This window comes from Monodelphis domestica, chromosome 6 (genome assembly GCF_027887165.1).
Source record: "Monodelphis domestica isolate mMonDom1 chromosome 6, mMonDom1.pri, whole genome shotgun sequence".
Taxonomy (NCBI): Eukaryota; Metazoa; Chordata; class Mammalia; order Didelphimorphia; family Didelphidae; genus Monodelphis; species Monodelphis domestica.
The window spans coordinates 74,667,840-74,689,226 of NC_077232.1; the positions used below are offsets into that span (position 1 = coordinate 74,667,840).

The 21,387-nt window shown below is 40.1% G+C and overlaps 1 protein-coding gene across 1 annotated transcript in view; it reads right to left on the bottom strand.

Moving 5' to 3' along the window:
* M1AP (meiosis 1 associated protein) overlaps positions 1 to 7,948 on the bottom strand; it is a 118,976-nt gene extending 111,028 nt beyond the window's left edge. Inside the window, exon 1 of the mRNA XM_007496883.3 lies at positions 7,782 to 7,948. The gene's annotated coding sequence lies outside the window, so the exon portion shown is untranslated. The remainder of the gene's footprint in view (positions 1 to 7,781) is intronic.
* Positions 7,949 to 21,387: the final 13,439 nt, after the last annotated feature.

Here is a 21,387-nt window from a genome sequence, read left to right on the forward strand (position 1 = left end):
AGCACTCTACAAGTCCACTGCTGCTATTGTCCATTCTCGGTGTCATGGGTCACATTATATGCTTAATCCTGTCACTACCTTTTAGTCCTCCTCAGGGAGAGAATGTGAAGCTGTCACTACTTCATTGCTCATGAAGTTCAGCTGTTCTTCAGCAGGTGATTTTTGCTATTGTCTATCTGAGGGACCAGGTCTTGAGCAGATGGTTCTGAGAGAAATGACCCTGGCATGACAATTATAGTGCGGCCACACTTTTCTTTCCTAACAATCTCCATCCCATTCTCTCCCTTTTTGTCTGCCTCTTGTCTTCCTCTGGGGAAGATGGGCCAGGTTATTAAAATTATCTTGGGCTGTTCCTTTTAAGATCTCAAAAGGAAGGTCAGAGCTAGGGGCTCCCATGGCCATTCAAAGCACAGGAACCTGAAGCTCAAATGGAAAAGGACAACTTTGCCCTGTAAACCTCAAAATTTCTTAGACTTATAAATGTTGGAAATTTCACCATTGGGAAATTTCATACTTGAAAAATTTCCTATTGATAGTGGGTCTTGACTTTTGGAATGTGAATCCCATTGGCATGGGAGGTTCCTTCTCTTCCCTTCTTAAGATTACTTTAGGACAAAAACCCTTTGCTGAACAATGGAAAGGACTTTGACCTATGCTTAAGCATAGAACAGGAATTTCTTTGAGTCATGATTGATTTTAGAAATGATACAATGGAGATACTTGGAATCAATCTCCACCCTATTCAGTCCTAACAGGATTGAGTAAGGGCTGCAGCCTAGATCAAAATTTAATTATTCCAATCTCTACCCTACTCAGGTTAACAGGATTTAGAAAGGGCTGTAGCAAAGGAGCAAAGATTTAATCATTTGAAAATATGACCTTCAACAGACATGTGCAAAGCCTCTGGGCGGTCCTGGGTTAAGCTAGAGCCACCATTGGCACAGGGAAATTGATGGACAGTGATTGGTAGATGTGAGAACTGAGGGGAGGCAACTTGGATGGTTTCCTTAAAGATCAGGGGGGTCTGGAGTCTGGGGGGGGGGGGGTTGAGGAGTTGATCGGAGTGGTGGAGTGTACTCTGAGAAGCTTGCTCTGAAGGAAGCTGAAGGTGGGGGCCTCTGAGACTGTTTCTCCATTTTGGTCACGTGAGTAATAGGGACTGGTCTCCTTTCTTTGCCCCAGCTATCTAAGGGCTTGGGCCTTTTGGCCCAGCCTAAACAGAAGGGGTATTTAAGCCCTATTCCTTTCTCTCCCTTTCTCTCTCTCTCTCTATCTCTAATTCCTTTCTTCCTCCTATTGTAATTAAACTCCATAAAAGATTGACTGCAAACTTGAGTTTTCATTTAGGAATTACATAGCTGATTCCTTGGCGACCTTAAATTAATATATATCAGTCTTTTAAAGTGATTCCCTTGTAACAGCCCTGAGTGTAAGATGTGTCCATAGAGGAACAGAACATATTCATACCATACCATGATATATAAACAATCTGTTAAGAGTTCAACAAAACTATTGAAGTACTGGAAAAGAGCAAATATCTCAATTAAAAAAAAAAAGATAAGTGGCCAAAGTTTTCAAATTAGAGGCTAGTAAGCTTGATTTTATTTCCTGGAGAAAATTCTAGAGCACATTTTAAAGGGATGATTTCTGAATACTTAAGGAAAGCAGTGATCACTAAAAGTTAGCTTGGCTTCAGGAAGAAGCCATATCAGATTATCTTCATTTCCTTTTTAGACAGGGTAACTTCACTAGTAGCACAGGGGAATGTTCAGACATGTTAGGCACATATTTTAACAAAACATTTGTCAAAGTCTCTCATCCTAACCTTTGTGGACAAGATGGAGAAAATATGGGTTAGGCTACAATTCAGTTGGGTAGCTTTAGAAATAGCTGAATTACGAAACCAAAAGAGTAGTCATTAATGTGTCGATATCAACTCAGAAGGAGAGCTTTCATGCAGTGCCCCAGGGATCCGACCTTGAATATGTGCTTTTTAAAACTTACAATTAATCAATACCTGAGATGAACGTATACATGCCCAATTTGCAGATGACAGAATGCTGGAAGACATATTTAATATTCTGAATGACACACTCAAGATCCAGAAGTTGTTGATGAGCTAGAACAATGGTTTGTATTAAATAAACTGAAATGTAACATATTAATGTAAAGTTCCTCCCTGGGGTTCAAAAAATCAACTGGAATAGTTGTGGCAAGATGACAATTTCTGTGAAAAAGATATGGGGACTGGGGGAAGCTAGGTGGCTTAGTGTAGTGAAAGCCAAGCCTAGAGATGGAAGGTCTTGGGTTCAAATCTGATCTCAGATACTTCTAGCTGAGTGATCTTCGACAAGTCACTCCACCCTCATTGCCTAGCCCTTCCCCGACTCTTTTGCTTTGGAACCAATACACAGTATTGATTCTAAGATGGAAGCAGGAGCTATAATAACAACAACAACAACAACAAAAAGGTTATCAGGATTAGTGAAAGTTCAATATAAGTTAGCAATGTGAGATGGCAGCCAAAACCCCCCAAACAACTACTGTTTTCATAGGCTGAAGGGAGAGACAGATTGTCTTTTCACTTCACACATCTCTATAAATCTATATGGGTATGTCTAACTTTATGAAATAGCTATATCGTAACAAAATACTTTTCCTCTAGGGATGTTACTTTGGACATATTTAAAATGTGTAATATTTATTAAATGTTCACCTATGTAGGACTGGGCACTCTACTAAAATGCCCTAAGAGAACAGTTCCCTTTCTCATCCCTGACTCAAAACCTAATGTAAGATCTCTGAAATGAACCTAAACTTCTATTTCCTAAATCACTACTTAGAATCTGTGTCCTTGTGCCTGGTCGTTGACAAATCTCTTCTCTTATCGCATCAGAAAAGTGTAGTATTCTTGCCCCAAGTTTGTATATTTTGTTAAGGCCAATTCTGAACGACAGGGCAGAGACATTTTATTTCTGATGAAACAATTTTCAGGCAATGATGCCCGGTGAACAACATTAACTTTCACAAAATTTGTCTGGGCCTTAAGGGTATAAGGGGAGCTGTGGTCCCCTTGGTTCTGAGTCACCGTCTCAGGTGCAGGCTTCTCCAGAAAGGCCAAGGCTTTGGCCCGGCTGACCCAAAAGGTGGCCCTCCCTGCACCCAAATGGCTCAGTAATAGCTGTGAATGGGAAAGGTGCTACCTGGGCCACAGACACAGGCAGCCTCTGTGGGACTGTCTTGTGGGGGGGAGGGGGGGAGAGGCTCTGCTAGGGTGCAGTAAGGGACTGATTCACATTCTATGGAACGCATTTCTGTGCCTCCTACATTATCTCAGGGTCAGTTAACAAATTACACTTCCTGGCAGAATGTGCCCTCTTTGTTAATAGGCATGTAGCCAATACAATCACGACTTCTTGATAAATGCTATGGACCGGCCATACCAATAGCTTACATTTAGAGAGCTCTTTAATTGGACTATCACAACTCTGTGACGTAGCAATGCAAGTATTATCCTCCCTTAGCCTTGGTTTCCTGAAGTGACTTGTGCTTGGGGCTCCTGATTCCAAGTCGAGACTTGTGCCACCGGATCACCATTCCTCACTAGGGTCTGTCATTAAGCTTACAGACTTTACCAACCATTGTTAGACTTAGGCTTCCAAATACAATTTTCATGGTCTTCAAAGGCATCACTGTACCCCGGATGCTAGTGTAAAAGTTGGCAGAGAACCTCTGTCCATCTGGCTGAACTTCCCTTCAAGTAGTTCAGCACTTAAATAATCTAGTGGACTAATGACCAGTATTTCAGTTGCTATTCCCAATAAGTAAACAGCAAGGGGAAAGGTATTCCACTAGAACCCAGGGCAGCATTTCAAGTGCTCCTCAGAACAAAGACTAAGAATCCTACAGTTAAAAAAAAAAGGCGAATGACAATGATAAGTCAACACCGCTGAGAATTAATTTAGAATAATAAACTCCTAACAATGAATCCAATGTATCTGGCAGGCAAACACATGCCATTAATGCCTTCTCCCTCATATGCACTCTCACTAACTGTGTGGGACCAGCTCCCACACAGTGACCTGTGGAATGCTGGGGCCAGGGTGGTGGCATAGATAGGCATACAGTGGATTAAATAAAGACATGAGTCCAAGGGATGTTCCCCCCAACCTCCACCTTCTTTGACCTTCCTAAGTCTCTCTGAGCTTTGGGTTAATCCTTATTTTAAATTTAACACCCCCTCCCCCATTACATGTAAAAACAGTTTTCACCATTTTCCAAAGAATATTGGATCTTGAATTCTCTCTCCCAGCTCCCTATCGCTGCTTGAGATGGTAAGCAATCTCAAAGATTTTGCATGTGCAATCATGTAAAACAGTTAATGCTTTTTTAAAAAGTCACATTAAGGAGAGGGGAAAAAAACAACTTTTTTGCTGCTTTCTCAAGCATGAGCCATGAGATGCCCTAATTCTTCTAATATGTGAATTGGGTATAGGTGTTTACTTGCTTTCACTTGCAAGACTTTAACTAAGTCTGAAGATTGATTCCTGCCCCAACAGAGAATATAATCAGAGGTTTATTGGCTAAAAAGGGTTTCATCTCTAATTGCAAAAGCTCATCTGGTTCCAGGGGTCTGCATCTGTTCTCTGTCTTACAGATTTTTCCTTTCCAGTCTTTGGAACATTAGTCTTAATTCTAGAGGTGGAAGGAACCTTAGAGATTAACCAGTGCAATTTTCTCATTTTAGAATTGAGCAAACAGACACAGGGTGAAGTAACCTGCTTTAGGTCAAGTTTCCTCTTCCTGTGAACCCCGGGTTCTCCTCTGCCTGATGGTTTCTGACTCACTGCTTCACTCTGACCTTCCATTTATCTGTGCTTCAGAAATTCTGGCTACCTGCCTGGCGGCTGCCCCAGAGCCAACCTAAACCCTTATCATGTACATATTCTCTCTCAGCTGGTCCCTGATTCCTGCTTTGTTTCTCTGCTAAAATAATTTTGCTTACCTGGGGAAATAAAAATTTGCATCAAACAACTGTGATCAAAGTCTTCTACTTTAGAGAGAATTACATGTGTGGAATGAACACAAATAAACAGATAAAGAACCATTCTCCAAAAGATAAGAAGTTGGAGGTTATGAACAATTCTTGAAAGAGGTGAAAACTATTAATAACCATGTGAAAGAATACCTCGAATAAAAGATGAGAAATGCAATTCAAAACAATTCTAAGGTTTCACCTCCCACTCAGCAAATTGGCAAAGCCGACAAAGGGACAGAAAAAAATGTTGGAAGGGCTACAGGAAGACAGGCATACCACTATTCTGTTAGTGGACTGTGAATTGATTGGGTCAATCATTCTGGAATTAAAAATAGAAATTATACAAAAAAGTGACTAAATGCTCATTCACATTCTTTGACCCAAAGATCCAGCATATGGCTTAAGAAGTCCAAGACAAAAAGGTCCCATAAATAACAAATTATTAATAGCACTTTTTTTGTGGTAGGAGAAAAAAAAAGGAAACAAAGTGTGTCCATCAATTAATTTCAAACATTGAGAAGCGACCTGAAAGATTAACTTTCAGATTTCTTCCAACTCCATCAATTTTTGCCATGATGAGTTTGAGGTGCCAGCATACTATCAACTTGGAATCTAGAAACCCCAATCTTGAGATCTTGAGAACCTCAAGTTTATAGCAGTATGAGGTCTGAAGACCTCAAGTTTGACCTTGTTACATGAGAATTTCTCCCAGAGGAAGTCTCAACTTCAGTTTCAGTCTAATAATAAACCTTAGGTGGGGAAGCAGCTGGGTAGCTCAGTGGATTGAGAGCCATGGGAGGTCCTAGGTTCAAATCTGACCTCAGACACTGCCCAGCTGTGTGACCCTGGGCAAGTCACTTGATCCCCATTGCCTAGCCCTTACCACTCTTCTACCTTGGAACCAATACACAGTATTGAAACCAAGATGGAAGGTAAGGGTTTTTATTTAAAAAAAATATATATATATATCATATATACATAATAATTATATATATATATATATCGTGTAGCTAGCAGACTCAATCAGGTGTTAAGTACCCTTTTTGTCCTGGTAGTTTCTCCACACTGTGTCAAAGTCCTTTCTAAGATAGTCTAGCCCTGGGCTGGATCTTTCCCTTTTGTGTCCATTGTAAGGCATCAGCCTCTCCCTGATAATCCTGTCTAGAACCCTTCATTTCTTTGTGGCCATTGTAAAGTCAATCAACTATACTAGGTCCTCAGTAAGTTCCCCAATTTTTATGGTTCTTCCAGAATTCAGGGAGAGAGATTAGGATGGGAGATTTGGCAGTCATCTAGATAAGGAGGATCAAATCCATAGGAGCCAATGAGGTAAAAGAAAAAGGAAGAGGAGAATCAGAGATATAGATAGAGATGGAGAGAGAGAAAAACACATGGAGGAAGGGGGCCAGAGATAGGGAAAGGAAGAGAGAGAGAACAAAGGAGGGAGGAAGACAGAGGGGGAGGGGAATGGGGGTGGAAATTAGAGAGAGGAGAGAGGGAGAGGGTCAATCACAGAGAGAGAGAGAAAATCCAGGGCAGATGACCAGGAGTAGGAAGTGACAGAGACAGCTAGGTAGCACACAGTAGATAAGAGAACCAGACCTACAGTCTAGAGGACTTGGATTCAAAGCTATCCTCAGCCACTTCCTAGCTGTGTGACTCTGGGCAAGTCACTTTAACTTCAACTGCCTAGTCCTTACTGCTTAGAATCCATTTTTAGTATAGATTCTATGACAGAAGGTAAGAGTTAAAAAAAATGTCTGATAAACAATTGAATTTTTTTTCCTTTGCTTTTGGTATATTAAGAAATGACAGATAGGAGCAAAAGCACTGGTCAAACTTAAATAGTCATATTAAAAGAGTGGGAAGATAAGGTAGCAAAAAAGAAAAAAGGGACAATAAGGCACTTTTAAAAAACAATAGCAGCAACAATAACTAGTATTAATATAGCACTGAGTGTCACAACAACTCTTTAAAGTAGGGGGGTAGCAAGCCTATCTCCATCTTACAGACCGGAAAACTTGAGGCAGAGAGAGTTACCTCCTGGCTAAATGCTTTTTCTAGATGCTGAGAAAAGAACAGAAGGCAGGGCCTGAAGGAGCACAGACAAGGAGGACAGCTTTGAAAGTAACAAATGGAATGCATTTTATCCTTAAAAAAAAGCTAGTTGTGCAAAATGGCTCCGAAATGTCAGGCACAATCCCTACAGTTCCCCCTGCCTTTTTTTCTTTTCTACTAGAGATACAGAAATACCACTTATTTAATGTTAAATTATTTAAATTCAGAACAAAATTAAATATATATCTGGAAATTAAATTGAAGATATAATTAAATACATATCTTTAAATTAAATTAAATTCAGAATAAAAACATATCTTAAAAAAATAAAAGCGGGGGCAGCTGGGTAGCTCAGTAGATTGAGAGCTAGCCCTAGAGACGGGAGGTCCTAGGTTCAAATTTGGCCTCAGACACTTCCCAGCTGTGTGACCCTGGGCAAGTCACTTGACCCCCATTGCCTAGCCCTGTTAGTGGGTTAAGGGGTGCATTGGTGGAATAGAGTCAGCCCTTTAACAGGGCAAAAAATTGAGGTCTAGAGAAGGAAAGACCTCTGACTTCCTTCCACCTCCTCCCATAAGTGACCGGGCTGGGATTCGAACCCGGGTCGCAGACACCACATCTGGCTCCAGGAGAGAGCTGAAGGGGGGTGGGGGGGTGGTGGTGGATGGAAGGCTTTCCTCCCTACCTGGGTCTTCGCAAAGCACTCCTCCTGCCCGACCCCAAGAGAAAGAGGAAGGACACGTGACAGTTCCCGCTGAGCCAACCCGGAGACCATCGGGCGGTTCCAAAAAGTCCCCCCGGGGGAGGGAAGGTGGGTTAGTCTCAGTCTTAGACTGAGAATTAACAGCTTCTCCTAGGGCCTTGCTCTGGTCCACGAAGCCCAGATCCTCCTCCGGTTCATGCTCGAGATGCGGCCTCCACAAGGATCTGTTGGGATCTTGAGTTAAACAAGAGGTGCTTCCTGGGCAGTTCCCTCACTACCTTGGGCTAGTGGAATATTCCATCAACCCTTGCGCATCCCCCACCCCTTGTCTTTAATCCTTTGTGCCCCTCCTTGCATCAATCTGTCAATCAAACAGCGTTTATTAAGCACCTACTAAGTAGGCAGAACATCTGAGGGACAGAAATAATGAAAGCGAGTCAGTACCTGCCCTCAAGGAGCTTACATTCTATAAATGCCATTTTAATAATTTACATGATAATGTAACGTTTACAAATATTATATTAAATGATATGTCCATAGGGAAGTAAACAGTAGGTGCAAAATAAATACACAGCAGTGTAGCCGGGGGATGCTTGAATTCAGCCTGAAAGGGAACTAGGGCTTCCAAATGTAGGAGATCAGGAAGGATGGCTTTTAGGCACGGGAGAGAGTTTATGCAAGGACATGGAAGGCTGGAGATGGGATGCTCTTTACAGGGAACAGCAAGGAGGCCAGTATGGCCAGAATCGAGAGTTTGGGGGAAATAATGGGTAATTAGCCCAGAAAAAAATAGCCTGGAGACTAATTATAAGGGCTTTAAATGGCAATCTCTGCAGGACTTCAGATATCAACTCCAAAGAAGCAAGAATCCCTTCTACAACAGCAGAATTAGCCCACATTTATGAAGCACTTAAGTGCTTGCAAAGTATTTTACACACAGTGCCTGGAAAATAGTGGGCACTTAATAAATACGTGTTGCTTGACTGATCCTTCTAACAGTCTTTTAAACTATGTGTTGTTACTCCTTTTCTATCTGTAGGTTGGTCAATAATTAACCCCCTCAATTAGCTGCTCAATTCTACTTAAAGTAACTAACTAGTTCTTTTACATTTATCAAGTGAAAACTTTCTATTCAATCAATCAGTCAATCAAAGACATTAAATTAATGTAAGTAAGCCCAGTCAAGCCCAATGAGAAGGATATAAGATAGCAAGTGTTCCTGCGTGTTTGAGTGTCAGACAACTTAAAGGATAGAAAACAGTTCCAGTCAGGCTGAGAGGGAATTACTTAAGGAGTGGGAAAGGAGAAAAGCCTCCATGTCTTCTCCTCCATGAGATTTCAGAGGTTTAGAGAATTTGGGCTTCCTGTTGGCATTCTAAAACCTTGGAGACAGTGGCAATTGGTGGAAGTATTTGCAATGGGAGATGAGGACAAACTAGATACACTGGGGAAAGCAACTTCTAGACTCTACAAAGAATCCATAAAAAAAAACAAAACAACAAAACTACAAGAGGACACAACAAAGGAGGGAAAAGGACTTGTAGGAGCACCTGAATGAGATGACTGAATGGGATATGTTGACTTGGAAAAAACACAGAACTATTAAATAATCAGAAAATCACTCTTTAATCAAGGAAAGGGGATTCAGTGTGATAGCAGGCCTCTACACAGAGTTGTGCTCTAACAGTGACACAGAGTTTGAGAATTGGACTCTGGATGCTCTAGACACTGACCCCTGGGAGAGCCAACCAAACTAGATTGACAACTCCAAGGAACAAAAGAATTTGGGGAACCTATATACCATTTGGGGGAAATCCAGAGGCAGGGAAAGATGATTGACGTTACTATAGGTACAAAGAAAATTGGAGTGTTCAAACTATACTGACAGAATACAATCAAGCTTGGGAAAAGAATCATAGCTAAGAGGCTAGGGCAGGGGTCCCCAAACTATAGCCTCTGGGGCCACATGCAGCCCCCTGAGGCCATTTATCCAGCCCCCACTGTACTTCCGGAAGGGGCATCTCTTTCATTGGTGGTCAGTGAAAGGAGCCCTGTATGTGTCGGCACCACAAAGTGTGGCATCGCTCACGTACAGTTCTACTTCTGGTGACATAATCCTTTGTGTGGCACCTTGTTCTGAAAATGAGGCACTGCACAAAGGATTTTGTGGCTGCACAATGGAAGATTTCAGCATGGTGAGCAGCAATCTGGGGGAGAGGATTCCTCACTGTGTATATTGCTGCCTAATATAGTGGTGGTGGCGATGGGCCTGTGCAAGGTGTGACAGGTCCATCACAGCCAGCACTGCAGCCTCTGCTATCCCAGACAGCAGTATATAGTATCACAGACCTAGCACCACCTCCAGTACTATATATATATATACAGTACCTTATACTATATACATATACATACATATACATACATACATACATAAATATATATATATATACATAGCGGTGATCTGGCCACTGATATCAGCGGTGGGCCTCTACTGTGAGAAACCCACCATTGTCACTGGGTGTTTTATATTGATATAAGACAATGTCTTATTTTCAGGGAAACACTGTAGCACAATGGCTTCCATACTCCCCCAGATGCACAACATAATGGCCCCTATAATAGGGGAGGGGCCATTATGTTGTGCATCTTGTGAAGATTGGATTTGGCTCTCTCCTGATTGTAGCAATGAAGGTACTTAGCTCTTCCTTGATTGTGAAGATTAAACTGTAATCCCCTGTCTATTTTTATATTTTAATCCCCAAAGTATAAAGCACAGTACTTAAAGTTGAGTATGGAGATCTATCCATTTTGGATTTTAACCACAAAAAGATATGAACACCCATTTCATACATTGAATGGGAAGTCTGTGACCCATGTGTGAAAGAGTGGGCAATCCTGGAGTGGAGCGTCAGCTGTGATTGGTAGATGTAAAATTTAGGGGAAGTAACACAAGAGAAAAAGGTCTTTAAAAGTGGAAACAGAGGCAGACACTCAGACTTGGTGTGAAGACAGACTTGAAGGGAGTCACTTGGAGTGAAGAGAGACTTGGAGTGAAGAGGGACATTTGGAGTTTGAAAGAGACACCCTTGGAGTTTGAAAGGGACACATTCGGAGTGGACCCTGCTGGAGTTGAGGCTGATAAAAGAATTTTCTGATTGAACTGGTGAGTGTAAAGGCTGACTTCCTTCCTTGACCTTTCTGGAGGCATGAGACTCTGGGAAAGGCCCATCATCTTGAGACTCCTTTCCCCTGACTGAGGCCTTAGAATTTCTACCCAGCTCAGAGGAAGCCAGAGCTCTCGCTATCTCTCTCTCCCCTTTTCTCTCTTCCTTAATATCTTCCCTCTATTGTAAAATAAACTACCATAAATTCCATCTTACTTTAGTAATTCAGTTTTGGAATTTAGAAATTAAATCCCTGGCAACCAATTAAATATTCAGTCCAACCATAAATTTCACAATCAGGGGGTAGTATGGGGGCAATTGTACTGTGTAATAATGTGGGGAGAGACTTTTGGGCAAAGGGAGGTGTGAATCTTAAAAACTACTTAGACTGTACCTTAGAAGATTTGGTTTAACTATTCCCTTATTGTAACAATGGAGATACTTGATCAGGAATGTCTTGGGAACTTTACATTTACTCCATCCATACTTAGATATACTTTACGGAAGATAAAAGTAATAAACTCCTGTTTGAATAATGAAGGTACTTAACTTATATCTTATAGTGAAGCTAAAATCTTAAGATAGGTCTATTTTTAGATCTAATACAAAAAGATGTTAAGTACCTGTAAAGTTTAAATTAATCATAAAAAGGTCAAGTAACTTACAAAAGGCAAGCTTAACAAAGAAGTGTGAAGTACCCAGAAGATATAATCTAACCAGAGAAGGTGAGAACTAAGAATGGGAAGTCCTGGAAAAAAGCGTCTACTGTGATTGGTAGATGGGAAAATTTAGGAGAGGTGACATAAGAGAAAATTTCTTTAAAAGGAAAGGGGTAAAAAGTCAGTAGAGAAATTGGAGTGGAATCGGATTCTGAACTCAGTTCAGGAGATTCAGTGGAGGACTGAAGCTTGCTTGGAAACAGCCTTGTGGTGAGTGATAAGACTGACTCCCTTTCCCTTAGGCTCAGGGAGGCCACTTTGGCCTAGGCCTTAACTACTTCTTGGCTCAGCCTGAGCCAGAGCAGTTTAAATTAATCCTCTCTCTCTCCTTCCCTTAATTCCTTCTCGCTTTATTAATTAAAATCTCCATAAATCCCCAGCTGACTTGGATATTTTCATATTTGGGAATTTCTCATGGCGACCACTTATTTAGATTTTTAAGTCAAAACACCAAAATTATCTTACAGAGGTTATAGGGGCCATTATGTTGTGCATCTGGGGGAGTATGGTTGCCATTGTACTATGTGGGGGAAGAGAGGCATGTGTTTTTCATATTATGGCCTATAATTACAGATCCATAAATATGGACTGCAAGAGGACATACACTAGTGTTGTGCCTTCTTTTTTCCTGCTGTGCAATCTGATTGCATGAGTCTTACCCATGAGATCAGATTCCTATGTGAGTTCACAGATTTCAGTATGGTTTGCACAGGGTAGTGTGAACTGGAAAGATGGTGGAGGAACTGGCTCTGTAATCCTGCTGGTTCCTGCACTGCACCAGTGTGAGCCTCAGGTAAAAGTGGAGTTCCACCAATATAGCCACTGGTGAGGCTGAAATGGTGTGGACTGGGAAGGCTGCATTGATGGACACAGATCAGACTGCATTGATGGGCAGTGTTGTCTGTATGCCTCTGTGTGGGCAAAATTATTGTTGGCATACTGTTTTTGAAGGGCTGTATATCTATATCTATTGGTATTTTACTAATAGCAATTTGGAATCCCTAGGAAACAATGACGTCAAGAAAGAGAAAAATTAACTCAGGGTGTAGGATATTCAAAGAACAGTGGACTTATGATTACTTTTTCAGGCAGTACAAGGAAAGAGCTGTGTGTTTGATATGCCAGAATAGTGTCTGTGTTCAAAGAATACAATTTACGTCGACACTATCAAACTCAACATAAAGATAAATATGATTGTTTGGTTGGAGATGTGAGAAAAGATAAAATATTAAAACTGAAAAATACATTGACAACTCAGCAAAATACTTTTGTGAAGCAGAAGCAGCTAAATATTTCATCACTATGAACAAATTTTCAAGATGCCAAGCTAATAGCATGCACTGGCAGACCATTCATGGAGGGAAAATTTGTTAAAGAGTGCCTTCTTTCTGTTGCCAAAGATGTGTCCAGAAAAGGCAGACTTATTTAGTTCAGTTAGTCTTTCAGGATCTACAATTACACAAAGGACTGAAGAAATGGGAGACAATTTGCATCAGCATTTGCAAAACTCCGCAAGAAAACTTTCCTGTTTTATCTTGGCACTCAACAAGAGCCATGATGTTCGTGATTCTGCACAACTTCTAATTTTTATTTGTGGGACAAATGACAATTTCAAAGTCACAGAAGAGCTTGCTGCACTGCAAAGCATCAAAGGAACAACTAAAAGAGGGGATATCTATGGAAAGGTTTCCCAAACTATGAAAGATTTGGAGCTTGTCTGGGCTAAATTAGCCAGTATGACAACTGATGGTGCTCCTAGCATGGTGGGGTCTAAGAAAGGAGTAATTACTTGAATTAACCAAGAGATGGACAAACATAACCATTCTCATCCAATAGCCATACATTGCCTCATCCACCAAGTGCTGCTATGTAGTAAATCACTGAAGTGGGACTCTGTTATGAAAATTGTGGTATCTTGTGTTAACTTCATTAGAGCTAATGAACTAAAGCACAGACAATTTCAGGAATTTCTGTCTGAGCTAAATGTTACCTATGAAGATGTTCTGTACCACACAGAAGCCCATTAGCTGAGTTGAGGGAGAGTTTTGAGACATTTCTATGACTTACTTCCACAGATTACAGCTTTTATGCTTTCAAAAAACAAAAAAGTACCAGAGCTCAATGAAGCAGAATAGAAATGGCCCCTTGCCTTTCTGACAGATGTAACAGAGCTACTCAACAGTTTCAATGTGCAACTTCAAGGAAAAAGGAAGCTTATCTGTGATATGCTATCACACATGAAAGCATTTGAAGTAAAATTAGGCCTCCTTATCAAACAAGTGAAGGAGGAAAATTTCTGCCATCTCCCCTTATCTCAAAATCTGTTAGCAGAAAAACCCTTGATTGCATTCCCAAAAGAAACATGTGTGGATTCACTGGAAAAGTTGCAGAACGACTTCCAATTCAGATTTAAACAGCTTCATCTCCATGAACAGGACATACAGCTTTTCTGTAACCCATTTTCTATTGACATTGAAAACGCAGATACAATTTACCAAATGGAACTGGCTGAGCTATAGAATTATGACTCTCTGAAAGACGCATTCAAGTCAAGCAGCTTGCCTAATTTCTATGCATCTCTCCCCTCTGAAACATATCCTAATCTCAGGAACCATGCACTCAAAATGGCAACCATCTTTGGCAGCACTTATGTCTATGAACAGACTTTTTCCAGAATGAAATATCTGAAATCTCCAACCAGATCTAGACTAACTGATGCACACTTGCATCACTTGTTACGGCTAGCAGTGACAAATATGGAACTGTGAACCTTAAAAATTCTCAGACCCTATTTCAGAACACTTGGTTAAGACCATTCCCCATTTTAAACAATGAAGGGACTTAGATCAGGAATGTGAGACCTCTACTCCACCCCTACTTAAGCATACTTTAGGGGAAGATAAAGTTGTAAACTCCTTGCTGAACAATGAAAAATACTTAAACCCATACTTATAGTAAGGCAAAAGTTCTTAAGCTGTGCCTATTTTTAGATCTAATACAAAAGGGTGCTAAGTACCTATAAAGGTCAGGCAACTTGTGAACTTGCAAAGAGCAAAGTCGAGAACTTACTCAGAGATTTTAGTCTACTCAGGTGTGAATTACTCAAAAGTTTAGTCTACCCAGGTGTGAATTAAGAATGGTCTGTCCTTTGGAAAACATCTACTGTGATTGGTAGATGTGAGAACTTAGGGGAGGTGACATAGGAGAAAATTCTCTTTAAAAGGAGGTCAAAAAGAGGTCTCTGGAGATTCAGCTGGAAAAAGCTGAATTGGAGGAGGCAGCTGGCCAAAGCTGCCTTGAAGTGCTTGATGGCTGAACTTGATTGAGCTAGCTGAAGCTGAACTGGTGTCTCTCTGAACACTAGCATCTTGCTCGGACAAATCTTGTGGTGAGTTGATAAAAGACTGACTGATCTCTCTCTTAGGGTTTTCAGCCTAGACTGGCTCATGCTGGCCTAGGCTGGTCTAGCCCTTTTCTCATTATTTCCTTTTTCTCTCTCTCTCCCTTTCATTAATTCTTCATTTGTATTAATTAAAATCTCTATAAAACCCAGCTGATGGGTATATTTAACATTTGGGAATTTTTCCCTGGCGACCACTTTATATTTTGATTTGAAACCATATTTACGCGGTCACAATTTAAGCAAAATACTCTTTTATCTGCCACAGTTTATGGCTTCCACTATTTTAATTGTTACAAACTGAACATTGACCATCTCATTAGCCAAAAGCAGGCCCATAGTTCCCATTGAAATACTGGTCAGTTTGTTGATTTAAATTTACTTGTTCTTTATTTTAAATATTGTATTTGTTCCCATTTTTTTTTACTTTAAAATAAGATATGTGCAGTGTGCATAGGGATTTGTTCATAGTTGTTTGCTTTTTTTAAAATAGTCTGGCCCTCCAACTGTCTGAAGGACAGTGAACTGGCACCCTGTATAAAAAGTTTGGGGACCTCTGGGCTAGGACCTAAGAGGAAGGGGTTGCCTACAATGGATTCTAAAGGATAGTCTCTGCTCAGGTGTGGATCTTCCTAGGAAAGGGTCTCTAATACAATAGGGTCCATTATTCAGTCTGAAACTGCTAGCCTGAGATTCCCTTCAGGGTGGATTCTCACAGGAACAGGGAACAAGTACAAGCTTTGGGGTCTCCAATTTACAATCTAGTTCTAAAATTTGGGGTTCATCAGATCTTACTAGGCTACAAGTTTGGGGTTTCTAGATTCCATGTTGACAGATAGAATTAAGTGTGTAATTCTCAAAGTAAAGTACCCAGTACCCACCCATCCCCAAATGAAATGTGTAAATAAGTCTGTTTTCAGCTTCAAGGATGTTTAGTTACTTTAGGATCAGACTTTTTTTCTCACTTCAAAGGCATCATCAGGGTCCAAGAAACAAGGAGACAGTTCAGCTATAGTTGCTCTCTTCTCTCCTCTTACCATGGATAATTTAGGGTGATACTCTTACCTCCTTCCATGTAATGAACTCATGTATCTTGTTATTTTTTTGGGGGGGTAGATTCACACCTAGACTGTAAGTCCTGGCCCCAAAACAAGGGAGGTTGGACAGAGGAGGTTGGGGGGGGAAGTCTCTTGTTAGGAATCTATATAATGTTTCTATTTGCACCCAGGCATTTGCATTTGCCACTAGGACATCTGCTTTTCCTTGTGAGGAAAAGAATAAACTGCTATCTCTTCTACACTCATTTTCCAGGATTTTTTAAAAATTTATTTAAGTGAGTGGGGTACTTGTGCTCATTTTTTATCTCACACAGACCTTTTACTAAATGTGCACTAAGCTGGAGCCCACTTTCTCCTGGATTCTGTATGTACTCATGAGAAAATCCATCAAAGACTTCTGGGGTGATATTTTATGCCAAGTATTCTTATTATTTTTTCACTTTAGTAAATATTTAGTAAAGGCTAATTTTTTACATTTACTTTACTAATGGCTACTTTACATTTACTAAGGGATAATTAAGTCTGTCTGATTAATTAATATTAAATGAAAATCAATGAGGGAAGCACATCAGTGGAGGATGGTGAGCTGTAGTATTAGGATAACACCTTCCCCTTCCGTTCCTCAGGGTTCCCTAGAACCCTCAGAGGACTTCTCTATTATTGTGGGAAAACACACCCAAGTTTGTAGAAGGATCTCACCCCAAGAATGAGAGGCTCAAAACTTCATTCAATCCAGAGATATGAAAAAAATGTATTTAAAGAAGAGGCTTAAGGTAGTAAAATAGCCTGGATAGATGGACTGGCCTAATAACCCAAGTACTGATAGTATAGCCCTTGATGGTGGAATGGTCTTAAGGTTGGTGGAATAGCCCTGGGGCTGATAGAGTGGCCCTCAGCAATGGAATGGCCTGAGGGCTGATGGAGGCCCTTAGTCCTGGACTGATGGAGTAGCCCAAACCCTGGATTAGGGTTTGCATATTTTTAAATCTATGGACTTGTCACCTCCCATTCCAGGGAAATCTCCACCTTTTCCCAGAATAGTTTACTCCTGGGCATTCTGGGGCATTAAAGGTAGAAAACCCCAGAAAACAGGCATGGAGAAGATGGGTCCAAATGTAGGTAGAGGTGAGTTTTGGAATCTGACATGTGAAATAGGTGAACTTTAGGAGACCAAAAAGGGAATAAAGAACATGTGCATGTTTGGGGGATTCCTTTGGACTGCCAGAGCCCTTAGTGTGCATATCCCATGCTTTCCTTCATCGTCCCCCCTGCCATCACTTATCAGTGTGGGAGATATCTTGCTACCTTTCTGGAATGCCCTCATCAAAGAAGGGAACATAGGGAGGATATAGTACAGTAGATAACCACCATCGGTGGTTAATAATGTCTAACATTTCAGAACTAAGGTAAATACAGAAGAATATAGGTGATTAATAAAACAGCACAAAGCTGGTGCACTGAACAAAACAGTACAAAACCAGTATAGGTGATTAACAATACAGACATTGTAATTTATGCTTAACTAGTGCTAACTGGTGAGATTTCAGAACGAGAGGGCCCCCCTTCTATTACTGCCCCGCACTGCCTACCTCCATCAATATTACCTATGCTTTGGAGATCCAGTCTTCTTGGGAGAGTATGTCCAGATCAAGTGCCAAATACAGATGAGGAAATCTAGGTTCAGAGAGGTTAAATGACTCATTCAGGGACATACAACTAGTACATATATATGTAGTTAGTAAGTATGAAAGATGGATTTCAAACCTTCGCTGATTTCATACCCTTACTTCAGCTTTAACATACCATCTACTACATTACACTGCTTCTCATCCCTCACCCCATGGGAAAAAAATGAACTCTAGTTCTGATAATTTTATCAAGTAAAATAAGTCTCCAAGGTTGTAGTGTAGAGGTGCTAATTTGCATTGGTAGAGGGAATTTCCCCCTTCTGGAATCTCTTATATCAGTGAAATCACAAGTATAAGTCCTTATCCCTACTTAATATTTTGGAAACTTCTCTTTTTTACCTTTCCTCTCAATCTCCTAAACAGAGAAAGTGTAATCTCTCTTCCAAAAGGTAGCTCTTTCAAATACTTGAAGAGAGGTATTATGTTTCTCTGGATTTTTCTCCTTTTTAGGTCATACATCCACAATTCCTTCAACCAATCCTTGTATGGTACTGTTTCCAGCTTTCTCACCATGCTAGCTGCCATCTTCTGGATGCACTCCAGTTTGTCAGTATCCAGTCTAAAATGTAGTACTCTGAACTGAACACAATATTCCAGATGGCACCTAACCAGGTCAGATGACAGTGGGACAATCACTTTCCTTGTTCTGGACACTGTGTTTTTCTTAATGCAACCTAAAACTTTATTAACTTTTTTGGCTGGCATGTCACATCGCTGACTCATATTGAACTTGCAGCTGATGAATCCATCTTGATAGTTTTCTTTAAAAAATATGTTATTGGTATCTTTCATTTTTATATCACTGGCATCTCCTAATATGTCTCCCTCTTATCCCCAACCTAGAAATCTACCTGTTATAAGAAAGAATAAAAAAGAGGGGGAAATAGTTCAGCAAAAACTAATAAATACTTTGAAAAAGCCTGACATTACATCCAGTGCTGCACCGCCATAGACCCTTACCTCTGCAAAGAAGCAAGGGGAAATCTCTTTTCTTACCTGTTTTATGGGGGTCAAGCTTGAACACTATGACTTCATGTCAGCTTTGCTGACTGTTATTTCTATTTCTATAGTTGTAGTCATTGTATATATTGTTCTCTGGTTCTGTTTGCTTCCCTTTGCATCAGTTCACATAATTTCCTATGCTTTTCCATATTCCTCTTATTGCTCATTTCTTACAGCTCAGGAATATTCCATGACATTCATTCAACAAAATTTGTTTAGCCATGATCATCTACTTTGTTCCCATTTCTTTGCTACTATAAAACATGCTGCTATCAATATTTTAGGGCATATGGAATTTTTCTTTTATTAAGAGTGGATTCTCTACACTTCTTTCCATCTTCCCCCTTCTTATCTTGCACTGAATTGTGGTTGCCAACTTGGGCCACTATTTCAGGAGGAACTCAAGCTATGCTCCATTTCATTCACAGTTCTATTCTTTGAGATTCTTTTATTCATCTTCCTCACCAACCACCTTGTTTGCTTGGGTAACCTTTCTTTCTTACTTTATTCCCATTTTTTAGCTTTCTTTATTCTCTTTATGTTCTATCTCTCCCTCCCCCATTAGAATATAAGTCTCCTAAGGGTAGCACAATAGGGACTGTGTTACAAATTTGTACTTGTATCCCTGACACACAGTAAATGCTTAATACATGCTCTATCTATCTATCTATCTATCTACCTACCTATCAATACATCTATCATTTATCTCTTTCTCAGTGAAGTCTTTGGAGTATATTCTTATAATGGGATATCTGGATCAAAGGATATGGACATATTAGTCATTTTCTTTGCATAATTCCAATTTGCTTTCCAGAATGGCTGGACTCACCAACAGTGCACTAACTGCCTATTATCTTTCATCTTATTACTTTTGAGGAGTTCCCTAGGCAACTCTTTAAAACTGCATGTTTTAAAGCAGTTATCAATCTGTATTTGTGGAGGGAGATTCTCTGCTGGGAGTTTCCTATGCTGATGAAATCATAGGAATGGTCCAAAAAAGAAATAATACAAAAACGAACTTCCATCTTGTGAAATATGTTGAACTATTATAGCCTGTCAAGATTTTTTGTGTTCTGCTTTTGACATTCTGCTTTTGGTCATCAGCAAATCTGATGAACATTTCAGATTTTGTCTTCTTCCAGACTGTGGATTAAAACACTGAACAGAAAGAAGTCAGAGACAGATCCTACCAGAGCTCTGCTAAAGACATGGTCTTTCATTACTTTGGCTCTTTAATTTTTTTCCCTCCTCTGAGCCCTGCTTCTCTTAAAATTTCTACACTATTCCCAGTACTTCCTCTGGGAAAACTAAGACCCCTATATTTCATGGGACTCTGCCCTCTCTTTCCATGTATTCTTCATCCATTTTCTAGCTTTTTATTCCTTCCCATCCCTATGACTAAATCTAAATATGTATCCTCAAGTAGCCTCTCTTGTCTCTGGGTCTCTAATCCTGCCTAGTCCAGCTGAATTCTCCTTCTTTGTCCAATCATGTACAAGACCTTTACTTTTTTATTTTTAACAGTTTCGAACTGTAAACTACTTTAGTTTGCCTCAAAGTATGTATAGGTATGAAATAATTAGAAATATTTGGTCTGGAGAAGATATGACTTAAAGGAGATTTGGTAGCTATCTTCAAACTTAGAGATAATAAGTAAGGTAAAATAGGGATTATAGTTGCTCAGTTGAGCTCTAGAGGATTGCAGTAGGAACCTAGGATAGATGTTGCAGAGAGATAGATTTAGAATTGTTAAAAAAATGGAATGGGATACCTCAGGAGATCATGGGATCTTCCTTAGTAAAGATCTATAACCAGAGGCTAAATGATCACTTGGTGTTATTGTAGGGGAGATTCCCATTAAATGTTGGTAGCCTAGCAGCCCTCTGAGGTTCTTTCTGGTTTTTAATTACTGCCATATTATACTTCCTTCATCAGGCAGTCAATAGTATTTATTAGGCATCTAATACTCACCATGAATTATACTAAGCAATGGAGGAAGGCAAAACAAAACTTTCCATTTTTTTTAAACCCTTACCTTCTGTCTTGGAATCAATACTGTGTATTGGTTCCAAGGCAGAAGAGTGGTAAGGGCTAGGCAATGGAAGTTAAGTGACTTGCCCAGGGTCACACAGCTGGTTTCCATTTTCTACTGGAGGAGACAACATACAAATTACTAGGTACAAACAAAATATATACAGAATAAATTGGAAATAGCAATAGAGGGAAGGTGTTAGAAATAAGAAGAGTTTTGGTAGTACCTATTTCCCTTGTTTCAGGATTGAAGAAAGATGGACTGGGATCAATATTCTTGATTTCTGAACCCTACCATCTATTTCCAAACCTCCTCTCAAAGTGAAAACAAAGAATGAAAGTAAGAAACCACATGTCTTGGTTTAAAAAAGGCATAGGATAGGAATGGGACTTATAATTTAACAAATATAAGGAACTCCAGAATCAGGAAACTCCATCTATAATGCAGCTTGGCACTTCCTTTGCAACTTAAAGTCTTTTTAAAAAACCTGCCCTTAGCATAGAAATATATTGCAGTCAATCAAAA